Raw genomic sequence first — 16,850 nt, forward strand, 5'->3', positions numbered from 1 at the left:
GCCCCCTCGGTCACCACCTCCAGGGCCAGGTGTGAGTCAGGGCTTCCCTGAGGTCCAACACATGTACCCCAAGGGAATGTGCAATGTCCTCCCCAGGATTCCTTCACACCCCTGGGGATTACATGTCCTTGAGTCACCTCTTTTTCCTATTTCCTGCTTCTTTTGAGCTCTCTAAATTTTCTTTGTCCCTGCCCCTTCCTTGTTACACCATAACACCCACCCCAGCCACTCAGAGGAGGCGAGGACACTGTCCTGGACAGTTTAACTGGCGATTCAGGGACTTATAGGAAGAGAGTTTTATTGCAGCATCATTAAGTGAATAAATTAAAATGAAATACCTCTGCCTTTAGGGTCCCCTCCACACTCCCTCCAATTCCATAGTTCCAGCCATCGCAGTGTTGCTCTGCTTCCCTCGTCTCCTTCCACCCGGCAGCCTCAGCCCTTTACCCGGTATTGCAAGTAGCCTCCCACCCAAGCTCCAACCTTGGGGCTCCAGCCATGTCAGGTGGCCTCTGAGGGGCCTGGGACAAAGTCAGGGAGAAGGGAGAGGAGCCATCAGGCCGATGGGGAAGCTGGCTTTCCATGTCACCCTGACCTCGTTGCACACAGCCTTCTGCTGGAGCTCCTCTGCCCAGGACACAGGGGTTTTCAGGAGCTGGCACAGAGAGAGTGTCCAGATAAGGCACGTCTGTGGGCTATCTTAATGCAGCAGAAGGGAGCCACCTGTCCTTTCTACCCGGCAGGGCAATAGAGGGGTCAAAACGACAAAATGGATAATAAGCTGCAGATAAAGGGATTGTTATAAAATTGCTTCTATTGGGAAATGTAATCTGAGTTCCAAACAACCACTTTCAGATGAACTCTTGGAACATAATTACAGTGGACATCTGTTGTTTTTGGTCTGCCCTGTGGTCCTTTCCCCTTCTTCTGGCAGCACTACCGCCCACCCCCTCTTCCTCTAGGGAAGTGCACCTCATTAACTCCAAACTTGTGACCCTGCTGGGGCTGCTGTTGCATCACTCCACTTCAAGCCCTGGGGATGGGCAGTGAACACGCTTGGCTTATGACAGCAGCCCCACCCCCATCCACCATCCACGATGACTGGTCTGTGGGATCCACGACCAAAGTCTGCCTACTTGTGTCGCTCCTTGAGCTCGTGTCACACAGAAGCACTGAGAAGGCCCTTTCCTTCCTCTGGAGGTTGCTGAGCAGGGTGACATGAGTGGTCTTAGTCCAAGACAGAGGTGCCAGCAGGTTTGGTGTCTGGTGAAGGCCTGATTTCTGGTTCACAGATTGCTATGGTTTGAATATCCAATGCATACATTCATAATTAAATTAAGGAAAGCTGAGCATTTGCTCACTTTTGTCTCTTCCTAGAGGCGAGTCTGTTTTCTGCAAAGACTTGAGAGGCAAGGCCTGTAATGCTCTGGGGAAGACAGAAGGGAAATTGGAACTTCTTTGTCTATTCTGGGATCTTGTTTTGAATGTTGCTTAAAATGACTGGGTCTCATCAAGGTACTGGCAACCATTTCTTGCAGAAGAGATTTCCAAGACAAGCTGTGAATTGTAGATTGGACCAGTTGAATATGGAGTCTGAGGCTACACAGAACATATGCAGAGGAGTGTGGGTTCTGGGTGGGTGTGGGCACTAGCTGGCAGGTGGCCCAGCACAGCTCATTTTTTTAAAAAATCAAAATAAAACCACCAACATAACCTCCAGCAAGAAAATGCAGCAAGGAGCTGGAAAGGAGAGAGATTAAGCAACCTAAAAGCTGACATGACTCTTGGGAACATTAGAGTACTTCATCCTATTAGCAAATAACAAATAAATACATGTTACTTAAAGTCATGGATTAACTCAAATATATGCTCCTGTGAGCCTGTCTCAAAGACAGGCTTTGAGAAGTCTATGATCCCCCTGAAGGTTAATAAAATGTTTAATACAATAGGAATGTGAATAAGGATTCCCATGTCGCAGAGGCTAAAGGGGCCCTTCTGCTCTCAGGTTGAGGATCTGGGTTCCTAGCTTACCCCAGGTCTGAGCAAGAGGGAAATGAGCTGGTGGCAGTTGTCAGAGAGAGAGAGAGAGACGAAAGCTTTGGGACTTGCACCTGTCTGAGGTGGTCAGTGCTGGCGCTGGACATTTACCTGCCTGTGACCTTGTTCTTCCTTTCCTCATCTACAAAATACCCTGCTGGCTTCATAGGGTGCTTTAAATGTAGTTTAAAGTAGTTTATGATAATATATTTTGGAAATCATAGACTGGGCTCATGCATGCACTTTGGGAAGCTAAGGCAGGAGGATTATTTGCTGCTGGGAGTTCTAGACCAGCCTGGCCAACATAGTGAGACCTTTGTTTTTACAAAAAGTTAAAAAATTAGTTGAGTGTGGTGGCGGGTACCTATAGTCCCAGCTACCCAGGAGGCTGAGGCAGTAGGATTGCCTGAGCCTGGGAATTCAAGGCTACAGTGAGCAACAATTGTGCCACTGCACTCCAGCCTGGGCTATAGAGCAAGACCTTGTCTCTGAAAAAAACAAAAGGGTGGGGAGAACTCACGAACCATGAATAACTAAAGAAATTTAAGATGTATTAAGTCTGGAGGGGGCAGGGATGCCAGCAGACCACTCAGCTACCGGAATCACTGTCGACTAGTGGGACAGTTGCACGAAGTACTAGTTAGACCGGATCAGTTGGAACGGACAAAAGATTGCAAAGAAGAAACTAAAATAGACGCTGAAAGCCTGTCCTTGGCGTCGCAGCTGGACCAAGCCCTCTGACAGTTTAAGCAGTCAGTGAGCAATGAACTGAATATTGGGGTGGGCACTTCGTTCTGTCTCTGTACTGATGGGCAGCTTCATGTCAGGCAATTCCTGCACCCTGAGGCTTCTAAGAAGAATGTACTACTACCGGAATGCTTCTATTCATTTTGTGGCCTTCGAAAAGAATTTAAGAAGTGTTGCCCTGGCTCACCTGATATTGACAAACTAGATGTTGCCGCAGTGACAGAGTATTTAAACTTTGAGAAGAATAGTTCAGTTTCCCGATATGGAGCCTCTCAAGTTGAAGATATGGGGAATATAATTTTAGCAATGATTTCAGAGCCTTATAACTACAGGTTTCCGATCCAGAAAGAGTAAATTACAAATTTGAAAGTGGCACTTGCAGCAAGATGGAACTCATCAATGATAACACTGTAGTCAGGGCACGAGGTTTACCATGGCAGTCGTCAGATCAAGATATTGCAAGATTCTTCAAAGGACTCAATATTGCCAAGGGAGGTGCAGCACTTTGTCTGAATGCTCAGGGTCGAAGAAATGGAGAAGCTCTGGTTAGGTTTGTAAGTGAGGAGCACAGAGACCTAGCACTACAGAGGCACAAAGATCACATGGGGACCCGGTATATTGAGGTTTACAAAGCAACAGGCGAAGATTAAAATTGCTAGTGGTACCTCAAATGAGGTAGCCCAATTTCTCTCCAAGGAAAACCAAGTCATTTTCCCCATGCAGGGGCTCCCTTTCACTGCCACAGCTGAAGAAGTGGTGGCCTTCTTTGGACAGCATTGTCCCATTACTGGTGGGAAGGAAGGCATCCTCTTTGTCACCTACCCAGATGGCAGGCCAACAGGGGATGCTTTTGTACTCTTTGCTTGTGAGGAATATGCACAGAACGCATTGAGGAAGCTTAGGAACTTGTTGGGGAAAAGATACATTGAACTGTTCAGGAGCACCGCGGCTGAAGTTCAGCAGGGGTGCTGAATCGATTCTCCTCGGCGCCTCTCATTCCACTTCCAACCCCTCCCATTATTCGAGTACAACCTCAGCAATTTGTGCCTCCTACAAATGTTAGAGACTGTATACGCCTTCGCGGTCTTCCCTATGTGGCCACAATAGAGGATATCCTGGACTTCCTGGAGGAGTTCTCCACCGATATTCATACCCACGGTGTTCACATGGTATTGAATCACCAGGGCCGCCCATCAGGAGATCCTTTATCCAGATGAAGTCTGCGGACAGAGCATTTATGTCTGTACAGAAGTGTCATAAAAAAACCATGAAGGACGGATATGTTGAAGTCTTTCAGTGTTCAGCTGAGGAGATGAACTTTGTTTTAATGGGGGGCACTTTAAATCGAAATGGCTTATCCGCACCGCCATGTAAGTTACCATGTCTGTCTCCTCCCTCCTACATGTTTCCAACTCCCGCAGCAGTTATTCCTACTGATGCTGCCATCTACCAGCCCTCCGTGCTCCTGAGCCCACGAGCATTGCGGCCCTTTACAGCATACTACCCAGCGGGCACTCAGCTCTACATGAACTACACAGCCTACTATCCCAGCCCCCCAGGTTCGCCTAATAGTCTTGGCTACTTCCCTACAGCTGCTAATCTTAGTGGTGTCCCTCCACAACCTGGCACGGTAGTCAGAATGCAGGGATTGGCCTACAACACTGGAGTTAAGGAAATTCTTAATTTCTTCCAAGGTTACCAGTATGCAACCAAGGATAGACTTTTACACACAAATGACCATGCCAGGATCTACCCAAAGAATGGATTTGTATTTAAGGGCCCCACCAGTTAGACCATCCTCAGAAAAGAAGTATTTGAAAGATACATGGTGATCTACAAAATGCTAGACACAAGAAAACTTCTAGCAACTTCAGGGGAAGTTTGTCTACACCCAGACTGCAGTATTTTCAACAAACATGATTGGACAGTGGGCCTGTGCCTTATCTTTCAGTGGAGTGTAAAATTTGAGCCAGTAAAACCAAATCCTTATAGCAATTAGCATGCAGCAAACCTAGTTCATTGCTGATTGCAAATAGCCATTTACAATGTGAACTTAAAATCAGATGTCTCCCTTACTTCTAACTAATGTGGCATCAGAGATGCTTGCTAAGTTTTAAGTCCTGGATAAAAAAAATACTCCACTTGTGTCTGCCATCTCTACCATTAATTGTCAGGGAAGCTATATTTGTGTGTATTCCTATTTTCCTTTCATCTCCCTGTCCTGCACAATCATGCCCTCTTGCTACGTAATTCAAGCTTAAAGTTCTGGAATATTTAAATCACAAACATAAGAGAAGAAATGAGATAAAACTGATATTTTCCAGTCTCTTGGCCATCACAATGTCTTCTAGTTATAAACAAATTAAAATTATCTTTTTTAATATCTGGCAACAAATTGGAGAAATGGTGCACCCTCCACTGAAATAAAATTAAAAAGTGGATATTTTTCTCAGCAGGTACCAGTTATAAATAAGAATGAGCTAGGGGCCAAAATGTAAAACAAAAAAACGAAGGAGCTACATGTAGTTAGTAATTTCTAATTTGAACTGTAACTGAATATTGTGGCTTCATATATATTATTTTATATTGTACTTTTTTCATTGTTGATGCTTTGGACTTTAACAAGAAAATGCCTGCAGTTTTTAATATCACAGAAATGAGAATATTTGAACAATGTGTTCTAGAAAACAATGTGCTAACTGAAGTATATGCTTGTATATAATAAGGTAGCCTTAATCCTTTTCCTCTAATGCCTTAACTGTCAAATAATTAATACTTTTAAAAGCCTAGGAGTATAGTCAGCCTGCTAGACTGAGAGATAAACACTCATGCGATTAGGCCAGGTACTGATGCTGTCAGTGTTTTAGCACTATGTGTTTACCTGTGTTTATGCTACAAAAGTGCAGCATTGGACACTCGCTAGCTGGTACTGCTGCCTCCTGCAACTCCAAACAATGAAAAGGATTTGATTAAGTGCACTGAATATTGATATTTAAGTTACTCATGTTGTCCTTTGCTTGGATGTCAATTTATGTGAATGCTATTTTATGTACTTTGCATTCATTTGATCAACACCTTGAATGGAGAGCCACATATGTTCCTCTTCAGCTGACCAGAAATGGCCTTTTGAGTCTAGTAGGAAAATAAAAAAAAAAAATTTGTGTGTGTAAAAATTGGTGTTAACTGGCAGTAAGATCAGAAAGAAAGTTCTTCATACTTGATGCCTTAAGACGTCTGCCCAAAGCTCGAAAAACTTAAAGATAGGCAGCAATACCTACTACAGTACTACTGAGTTTTTGTAGAATTGTTAACATTTGATAATAAAACTTGCCTGTTTAATCTCAAAAAAAAAAAAGATTTATTAAGTCTAAAATTATAAGAAACTAAGCTGGGGTCTGGATAAGAAGGACTGATATTGCAAACCCAGGAGGATGCTGATTTTGCCAAATCTGTTGAAGGATGGATTGTTTTAGGATCTGGGCAGTATGCCACAAGGGTTGGTGGCCTGGGCAGACCCCAGAGCCAGACTGTCTGGTTTATAGCCCAGCCTCACCATTGTGATCATGTGACCTTGGGTAGGAGGCTTCCCTATGCCTCAGCTCCCTTATCTGTGAAAAAGGAGATAATCGTATCCATCTCAGAGGATGGTTGTGAGATAGCACTTGGAATAGCACATAGTGAACTTTTCTGTGATAAAATGATGCGTTGGACAAGAAGCAACATGGATAACACTGGTCGTGGGGTCCGTCCTGGGCATGGCAGGGTGTTTACCAGCACCCCTGGTCTCCACCCACTAGATGCCTGTCACACCCCCTCCTTCCCTTTTGGGACAACCAGAAGTGCCCCCAGACATTGCCGAATGCTTCTTGGCTGGTGGTGGTGGAGGCACAATTGTCCTCGACTGAGAACTGCTAGACTAGAAGCAGAGTTGGTAGGCTGGGGAAGCTGGGGATCTGCAGGTCTTGGGAGTCCCAAAGATAGGTTTTAAGAAGTCTCTGAACCCCCTGAAATTGCATGTGAGCTTGTGCATGTGTGATGTACACATGCATATACTCACATGCATTTTTCTCAGCAAAGCTCCCCATTCTTTGAGAGTTTCAAGGTAGTCTGTACCAAAAGAATTCTAAACTACTGGTCCTGAGTCCCTTCTTGCTCTGCCATATACTAGTCCATGCTCTAAGAGGAAAGTGGTTTTTTAGATGAGCACCAATTTCTCTGGGTCTCTATGTGAAGCTCTCTGGTCTTTCTCTTTCTCCCTGAGGCTTTTTTTTTTTTTTTTTGAGACAGGGTCTTATTCTGTTGCCCAGGCTGGAGTACAATGGCATCATCATCATAGCTCACTGTGACCTCAAACTCCTGGGCTCAAGCTTTTCTTCTGCCTCAGCCTCCTGAGTAGTTAGGACTACGGTGTGTGCTGACATACCTGGCTAATTTTTACATTTTTTTAGAGACAGGGGCCTTGCTATGTTGCCCAGGCCGCTCTCTTAACTCTTGGCCTCAAGTGAACCTCCCACCTCAGCCTGCTAACGTGCTAGGATGATAGGTTTGAGCCACTGCCCTGGCTCTGAGCTTTGTGACAATCCTGCCTCTAAACTGCTTTCCTTCTCCACAGAGCCTCCCCCTCTCTCTGTGCTAGAAACTTCAGGGACTCTCCCCCTTTCTGGGATGAATCTTTCTCCCATTCTCCAAATGGCTGGCTCTTCCATCCCAGTCCTCCCTGTGGGCCCCCTGAGCTGTGTAAGGTCAGGGGGGTGGGTAGGAGGAGGGGAAGGGTTGTTAGGCAGACACAGGGTGAGGGGGGTTGTAGGATTCCTCTTGCTGGGTAGCTTTGGACCTGTGCTGGCTTTGTTCATGTCCCTTTTTTGCTGGTGCTCTAATTCTTTTTATCTTGGGCAGAGCCGGAAGGCTAGCAGCTTCTGGTCCAAGGTCACTGCTGGAGAGCTAATATTTACACTGCTGCTGGGATATTGGATGAACCTATTGTGTTCTGCAGCTGAGGCTGTGCTCGACCCCAGGATCTTCACGAAACGTGAACAGACTGAATACTCAGAGTTTCTCATTAAGATCTTGGCTCTTAACCAAGAAAATCTGTTCTCCTTCCAAATAGAATCTGAATCTTCATTTAGATTGAATTAGGAATGGGGAGGAAGGAAGGGAGGCCAATGCATTCCAAAGTTTTCTGACCAATGTCATTGTTGTTTTATATAAAAGAATGGGGAGGAGGATGAGGAGAGTAACTTTATTCAAACACAATCAGCCAGCCATCAGGTAGCGCAAGTGGCGAGATCATGGATGCAAAGCCCCTGCTATGCATATTCCTTTCCCTTCTCTCTTCCCGCCCTCATCTGCCTTAAGGAATGGGTCAGAAAGACTGACCCTCCTCCAATGTGCGCTTACAGCTAAGACTGAATAGAGACGAGTGTACGCTAGAAAACTGGTTTGGGTATCTGTCCAAGTCACCCCGCACCATGGCTCACTGCACTGCTTTTGCCTCAACAATCTGGGTTTTTCTGTCCGAGATGCTAATGGGCTGTGCACTTGGGCCATGTGAGAGAGGAACAATTTGGACTTGCAAAATAGACAAATAAAGGCTAATTAGGTGTGTATGAATAAGAAATGAGTCATGGCAAGGTTTCCAAAGACAAATTCTTTAAGCGAACATCCATTGAAAAGGTTTGATTTTCATCCAACTTTTCCAATTTTCTGCATTCTTTATCACTGGGGGGGTTGGATGAGCTACCGTTCAGTCCTCACAGCATCACCATCATCAGCCAGTGTATATCATATATTCAAGGGACATGGGTCCGGCTGTTCTTTCACTCTTCTAGAAACTAAAGCAATCTTCTTAAGCAATCTTGAGAAGTCTCAAACTTCATGAGAGTTTCCTCATTTGTAAATCAGAGGAACTAATGCTTTCCTCTCAGGTTGTGATGATGATTAAACACCACAGGTAGGGGTCGTATTCTGTATACAATGTGGCATCTTCTAATATTAAATGTTATTAATAAGAACAGATGTGATTCCGTTTGTTCTAGGGAAAGACGTCTCTCCTTATAAGACACTACTCAACCAACAAGCTGAACATTATCCACTTTCTGTGGTTTCCTTATGAAAAATTCCTGTACTTCTAGGCTACTAGTACATGTTAAAGACTTTAAAATAGAGAATTCTACATCTAAATATAATTTTAAAACAGTATTTCAGGAAGTAATGTAGAAAAGGAAAGAGTTCTAAAAACCGTTAGCACTTTTTTTTCAGAAACGTTACATAAAATTTAACAAAACTGGTTTATACTATCTCTCTCTAAATTAAGAAGACTCTCACTATCTAGAAGCCAATAGAATATATTCATTAAATTACCCTTTAGTTTGTTTATTTTAACTGTTGGGGATTCATTGAGGTTACAAGAAACCAGGTTACACTGATTCCATTTGTTAGGTACAGTCCCTCTTACAATTGTGCCTTGCCCCCACAAGGTGTATCACACACCGAGATGCACCCGCTCCCTCCTTCTGTCTCTGTGCTCTTTCTTTCCCCCACCCCCTCCTTCTATCTCTCTCTGTTCTCCCCTTCCCCCACCCCCACCATGTCATTAATTGTCCTCATATCAAAATTGAATACATAGGATTCATGCGTCTCCATTATTGTGATACTTTACTAAGAATAATGTGTTCGAATTGCAGCTCAATTTACAATCGCCAAAATGTGGAAACAGTCTAAATGCACCCCCCCCAACCCAGGAATGGATTAACAAGCTGTGGTATATGTATACCATGGAATACTATTCAGCCATTGGAAAAAATGGAGACTTAATAGCCTTTGTATTAATCTGGATGGAAGTGGTGCAACTTTGTTTTCTTTTATTTATTATTTATTTATTTAAAATTAAATCATAGGAGGAGATTAAAGATGGCAGCCGAATAACAGCTTCACTGCAACTGGGAACAGCGGAGTCTGGGAAGACAAGACTCCAGGCATCTCTGGCCGGTGGGATCTGCCTATAATCATCCCTTTGCGGATACAGGGAGCCAGCAAAGGACTTCTGGACCCCAAGAGGAGGACAAAAACAATGGAAAACTGGAAAGTGGTTGCGTGTGTTCGATCCACCTAATCACGCTGGCAACCGTAAGTACAAGCAACAGTGAGACTGCAAACCGGAAAGGCGTTACCTGTGAACTGTTCCGGTGTTCTTGGACTTGGCACTCAGTTGAACTGCCTTGGGGAAAGCTTGAGTAAGAGTGTGGAGAACTTTGGGCATTGTCTGGGGCCCCAGACTGAGCCACTGAGCTGGGCGCAGGAAGCCATTGTGAAAGAACTGCCCCAGCAAGCTCCGCCCTCAGGGTCTCAGAGCAAGGATTGGGCGGGTCAAAGTAACCTACTGCTGAGTAGCCTAAAGGCGGGGACTGAGCTGCCTTACAGCCTTAATCCCTAGGGGTAGAGTGAGACGGTTTTGGCACACTGGAGCCTTGGGCTCTTGCCCTGAGTAGAGTGCCGTGATGTCACAGCTCATAGCAACCACAAACTCCTGGGCTTGGCGCCACCCGGACCTCCGTAAGAGCTGTGCAGAGACCCCTGACCGGTGACCTGCCCCACCGGGCCTCCACATTGCCTGACCAGGAACTGTGGGAGCCACGCAACCCTGCATCCTGCCTCCTGTGTCCTCCCAGCTTCCACACTAGTCCATTCATCTGGACAGGGACTCTGGTAGCTGCATGCTCTTTGGAGCCTTCCCTGCCTCTGTGCAGAGCTCTTCTCCTGGCCAGAGACTGCTGGAGCCTTGGGCTCTCTGTGCCAAAGTCACTGGGTACCTGGCACTCCCAGAACCGTGTGCACCACTGCGAGCCCTGTTGCTGGATCTGGGTGTGTCACAAATTGGAGCTGCTTCCACAACCAGAACTCCCTAGCTAGAGCAGCCCCAGAGGAACTACACAGGGTCGCTCCTTACAAAGATCCAGCAACAATAGAGTGATCCTGCTGGTGTCTAATCTTGGAGAGACACCTCCCCAACTCTGAGGACAGCCAGAGGCAACAGTGAAAAACAATCATGAGGCAAAATCAACAGAAAAGCTCTGGCAATATGAATGATCAGAGTAGATCAACTCCCCGAAGGATCAATGGGGCAGAAACAGCACAAGACCCCATGCACAAACAAATAGCTGAGATGTCAGAAATGGAATTCAGGATCTAGATAGCAAATAAGATCGAATTAGAATTCCAAAAGTTATCTCAAGAATTCAATGGATTCAAAGACCAAATGACAAAAGATTTAGACACATTGAAACAAGAAGTTGCATCCATCAAAGATCTGAGAAACATGGTAGAATCCCTCAGTAACAGAATGGAGCAAGCAGAAGAAAGGATTTCTGACATTGAAGACAAAGCTTTTGAATGCTCCCAAACCCTCAAAGAAGAAGAGAAATGGAGAGCAAAAACAGACCACTCTCTCAGCGAGCTCTCGGATAATTTGAAGAAAACCAATATTCGTCCTATAGGGATCCCGGAAAGTGACGAAGTGGCTTCACAAGGCACAGAGTCTCTTCTCCATGAGATTATGAAGGAGAACTTTCCAGACATGCCAAGAGTTTCCGAAATTCAGATAGCAGACAGTTTCAGAACTCCAGCATGACTCAACCCAAACAAGACATCCCCCAGACACATCATAATCAATTTCACTAAACTTAATATGAAGGAGAAAATTCTGAAAGCTGCCAGACGAAAGAAAACCATTACCTACAAGGGGAAGAATATCAGAATAACTGCAGATCTCTCTGCTGAAACTTTTCAAGCTAGAAGGAGATGGCCATCGACTTTTAATCTCCTAAAACAAAATAACTTTCAACCCAGGATCCTGTACCCAGCTAAACTGAGTTTCATTTATGATGGAGAAATTAAATACTTCAACGACATTCACATGTTGAAGAAATTTGCCACAACTAAACCAGCTCTCCAGGCCATTCTTAGACGTATCCTCCATAAAGACCAGCGTAATTTGCCACCACAAAAATAAACCCACCCAAAAAAATCTTTGATCAAATTCCAACTTCCACAGTTGCAAAAGGATTAAAAATGTCCACCGGTCTCTCAAAAGGCTTATCAATACTCTCAATTAATGTGAATGGTTTAAATTGTCCTCTAAAGAGGCACAGGTTGGCGGACTGGATACAAAAATGCAAGCCAGATATCTGCTGCATCCAAGAATCGCATCTTACATTCAAAGACAGATATAGACTCAAGGTGAAGGGATGGTCATCTATATTCCAGGCAAATGGAAAGCAGAAAAAAGCAGGCGTTGCAATCCTGTTCGCAGACGCAATAGGCTTAAAACCAACCAAAATAATTAAGGATAAGGATGGATACTTCATATTTGTTAAAGGTAATACTCAATATGATGAGATCTCAATGATTAATATTTATGCACCCAACCACAATGCACCTCAGTTTATAAGAGAACCTCTAACAGACATGAACAACTCGATTTCCTCCACTTCTATAGTAATTGGAGATTTTAACACCCCTTTAGCAGTCCTGGATAGATCCTTCAAAAAGAAGCTAAGCAAAGAAATTTTAGATTTAAACTCAACCATTCAACATCTGGACTTAACAGACATCTACAGAACATTTCATCCCCAAAAAACTGAATACACATTCTTCTCATCAGCCCACAGAACATACTCTAAAATCGACCACATCCTAGGCCACAAACCTAACCTCAGCAAATTTTAAAAAATAGAAATTATTCCTTGCATCTTCTCAGACCATTATGGAATAAAAGTTGAACTAAATAACAACAGGAACCTGCATACCCATACATGGAAGCTAAACAACCTCATGCTGAAGGATACATGGCTTATAGACGAGATAAAGAAGGAAATCACCATGTTTTTGGAACAAAACAACAATCAAGACACGAATTACCAGAACTTCTGGGATCTGCAAAGGCAGTCCTAAGAGGGAAATTTATAGCACTGCAAGCCTTCCTCAAGAAAACAGAAAGAGAGAAAGTCAATAACTTAATGGAACATCTCAAGCAACTGGAGAAAGAAGTACACTTCAACCCCAAACACAGCAGAAGAAAAAAAAATAACCAAAATCAGAGCAGAATTAAATGAAATTGAAAACAAAAGAATTATACAACAGATCAATAAATCCAAAATCTGGTTTTTTGAAAAGATCAATAAAATAGATAAACCTTTGGCCAACCTAACCAGGAAAAAAAGACCAAAATCTCTAATTTCATCAATCAGAAATGGTAATGATGAAATAACAACAGACCCCTCAGAAATTCAAAAAATCCTTAACGAATACTACAAGAAACTCTACTCTCACAAATATGAAAATCTGAAAGAAATCGACCAATCCCTGGAAGCACGCCACCCACCAAGACTTAGCCAGTACAAAGTGGAAATGTTGAACAGACCTATATCAAGTTCTGAAATAGCATCAACTATACAAAATCTCCCTAAAAAGAAAAGCCCAGGACCAGATGGCTTTGCGTCAGAATTCTACCAAACATTTAAAGAAGAACTAGTACCTATACTACTAAGCCTCTTCCAAAATATAGAAAAAGAAGGAATATTACCCAGCACATTCTACAAAGCAAACATCACCTTGATCCCCAAACCAAGGTGAAGAAGAAAAGAAAAGAAAATTATAGACCAATATCACTAATGAATATAGATGCTAAAATACTCAATAAGATCCTAACAAACAGAATCCAACAACACATCAAAAAAAAATTATACACCATGACCAAGTCAGATTTATCCCAGGGTCTCAAGGCTGGTTCAATATACGTAAATCTATAAATGTAATTCAACACATAAACAAACTTAAAAATAAAGACCATATGATTCTTTCAATTGATGCAGAAAAAGCTTTTGATAATATCCAGCATCCCTTCATGATCAGAGCACTTAAGAAAATTGGTATAGAAGGGACATTTCTTAAACTAATAGAGGCCATCTACAGCAAACCCACAGCCAATATCGTACTGAATGGAGTTAAATTGAAATCATTTCCACTTAGATCAGGAACCAGGCAAGGATGCCCATTGTCTCCATTGCTCTTTAACATTGTAATGGAAGTTTTAGCCACTGCAATTAGGGAAGAAAAGGCGATCAAGGGTATCCACATAGGGTCAGAAGAGATCAAACTTTCACTCTTCGCAGATGATGTGATCGTATATCTGGAAAACACTAGGGATTCTACTACAAAACTTTTAGAAGTGATCAAGGAATATAGCAATGTCTCAGGCTACAAAATCAACACCCATAAATCTGTAGCCTTTATATATACCAACAATAACCAAGCCGAACAAACAGTCAAGGACTCTATTCCTTTCACAGTAGTGGCAAAGAAGATGAAATATTTGGGAGTATACCTAATAAAGGACGTGAAAGATCTCTACAAAGGGAACTATGAAACTCTAAGAAAAGAAATAGCCAAAGATCTTAACAGATGGAAAAACATACCATGCTCATGGCTGGGAAGAATCAACATTGTTAAAATGTCCATACTGCCCAAAGCAATATATAATTTTAATGCAATTCCTATCAAAGCTCCATTGTCATACTTTAAAGATCTTGAAAAAATAATACTTAGTTTTATATGGAATCAGAAAAAACCTCAAATAGCCAAAAAATTACTGAGCAATAAAAACAGAGCAGGAGGAATCAGGCTACCAGACCTGAGACTGTACTATAAATCCATAGTGATCAAAACAGCATGGTACTGGCACAAAAGCAGAGAAGTAGATGTCTGGAACAGAATAGAGAACCAAGAGATGGATCCAGCTACTTACCGTTATTTGATCTTTGACAAGCCAATTAAAAACATTCAGTGGGGAAAAGATTCCCTATTTAACAAATGGTGCTAGGTAAACTGGCTGGCAACCTGTAGAAGATTGAAACTGGACCCACACCTTTCACCATTAACTAAGATAGACTCTCAGTGGATAACAGATTTAAACTTAAGACATGAAACTATAAAAATACTTGAAGAAAGTGCAGGGAAAACTCTTGAAGGAATCGGCCTGGGTGAATATTTTATGAGGAAGACCCCCTGGGCAATTGAAGCAGTATCAAAAATACACTACTGGGACCTGATCAAACTAAAAAGCTTCTGCACAGCCAAGAACATAGTGAGTAAAGCAAGCAGACAGCCCTCAGAATGGGAGAAAATATTTGCAGGTTATACCTCCGATAAAGGTCTAATAACCAGGATCCACAGAGAACTCAAACGTATTAGCAAGAAAAGAACACGTGACCCCATCTCAGGGTGGGCAAGGGACTTGAAGAAAAACTTCTCTAAAGAAGACGGACGCAAGATCTACAAACACATGAAAAAAAGCTCATCATCCTTAATCATCAGAGAAATGCAAATCAAAACTACTCTGAGATATCACCTAACCCCAGTAAGAGTAGCCCACATAACAAAATCCCAAAACCAGAAATGTTGGCGTGGATGTGGAGGAAAGTGCACACTTCTACACTGCTGGTGGGAATGCTCACTAATACATTCCTTCTGGAAGTATGTTTGGAGAACACTTAGAGACATAAAAATAGACCTGCCATTCGATCCTATAATTCCTTTACTAGGTTTATACCCAGAAGACCAAAAGTCACAATATAACAAAGACATCTGTACCAGAATGTTTATTGCAGCCCAATTCATAATTGCTAAGTCATGGAAGAAGCCCAAGTGCCCATCGACCCACGAATGGACTAGGAAATTGTGGTCCATGTATACCATGGAATACTATGCAGCCTTAAAGAAAGATGGAGACTTTACCTCTTTCATGTGTATGTGAATGGAGCTGGAACATATTCTTCTTAGCAGGTATCTCAGGAATGGAAGAAAAAGTATCCAATGTACTCAGCCCTACTATGAAGCTAAATTATAGCTTTCACATGAAGACTATAACCCAACTATAGCACAAGACTATGGGAAAAGGGCCAAGGAAGGGGAAGGTAGGGGGGAGGTTTTGGTGTAGGGAGGGTAATGGGTCGGACCACATCTATGGTGCATCTTAGAATGGGTACAGGCAATTGCACTAATGTACACAGCTATGGTTTAACAATAAACAAACAAACAAAACAAAAAAAAAGATGTGACTCTTGTAAGCAAAAAAAAAAAAAATTAAATTAAACTAAATTAAATCATAGCTGTATACATTAATGCAATCATGGGGTACCACACACTGGTTTTATATACAATTTGAAATATTTTTATCCCACTGGTTAACATAGCCTTCTTGGCATTTTCTTAGTGATTGTGTTAAGACATTTATATTCTACATTCAGTAAGTTTCACATGTACCCTTGTAAGATGCACTGTAGGTGTGGTCCCACCAATTACCCTCCTCCATCCATCCTCCCCTCTCCTCTCCCTTCCCTTTCCCCTTTCCCCATATTCTTTGGCTATAATTGGGTTATAGCTTTCATATAAAAGCTATAAATTAGTTTCAAGGTAGGGCTGAGTACATTGTATACTTTTTCTTCCATTCTTGAGATACTTTGCTGAGAAGAATATGTTCCAGCTCCATCCATGTAAACATGAAAGAGGTGAAGTCTCCATCTTTCTTTAAGGTTGCATAATATTCCATGGTTTACATATACCACAATTTATTAATCCATTCGTGCATCGATGGGCACTTGGGCTTCTTCCATGATTTAGCAATTATGAATTGAGTTGCAATAAACATTCTGGTACAAATATCTTTGTTATAATGTGATTTTTGGTCTTCTAGATATATACCTAGTAGAGGAATTGTAGGATTGAATGGCAGGTCTATTTTTAGATCTCTAAGTGTTCTCCAAACATCTTTCCAAAAGGAACGTATTAATTTGCATTCCCACCAGCATTGTAGAAGTGTTCCCTTTTCTCCACATCCATGCCAACATGTCTGGTCTTGGGATTTTGTGATGTAGGCTAATTTTACTAGAGTTAGGTGATATCTCAAAGTAGTTTTGATTTGCATTTCTCTGATGATTAAGGATGATGAGCATTTTTTCATGTCTGTAGGCCATGCGCCTGTCTTCTTCAGAGAAGTTTCTCTTCAAGTCCCT

General features: G+C 42.6%; 1 pseudogene; it reads left to right on the plus strand.

Annotated features, from left to right (window-relative positions):
- Positions 1-563: 563 nt before the first annotated feature.
- LOC128571708 (epithelial splicing regulatory protein 1-like) lies at positions 564-9,227 on the plus strand (annotated as a pseudogene).
- The last annotated feature ends 7,623 nt before the right edge of the window (positions 9,228-16,850 follow it).

The sequence above is a fragment of the Nycticebus coucang genome, chromosome 19 (assembly GCF_027406575.1).
Source record: "Nycticebus coucang isolate mNycCou1 chromosome 19, mNycCou1.pri, whole genome shotgun sequence".
Taxonomy (NCBI): domain Eukaryota; kingdom Metazoa; phylum Chordata; class Mammalia; order Primates; family Lorisidae; genus Nycticebus; species Nycticebus coucang.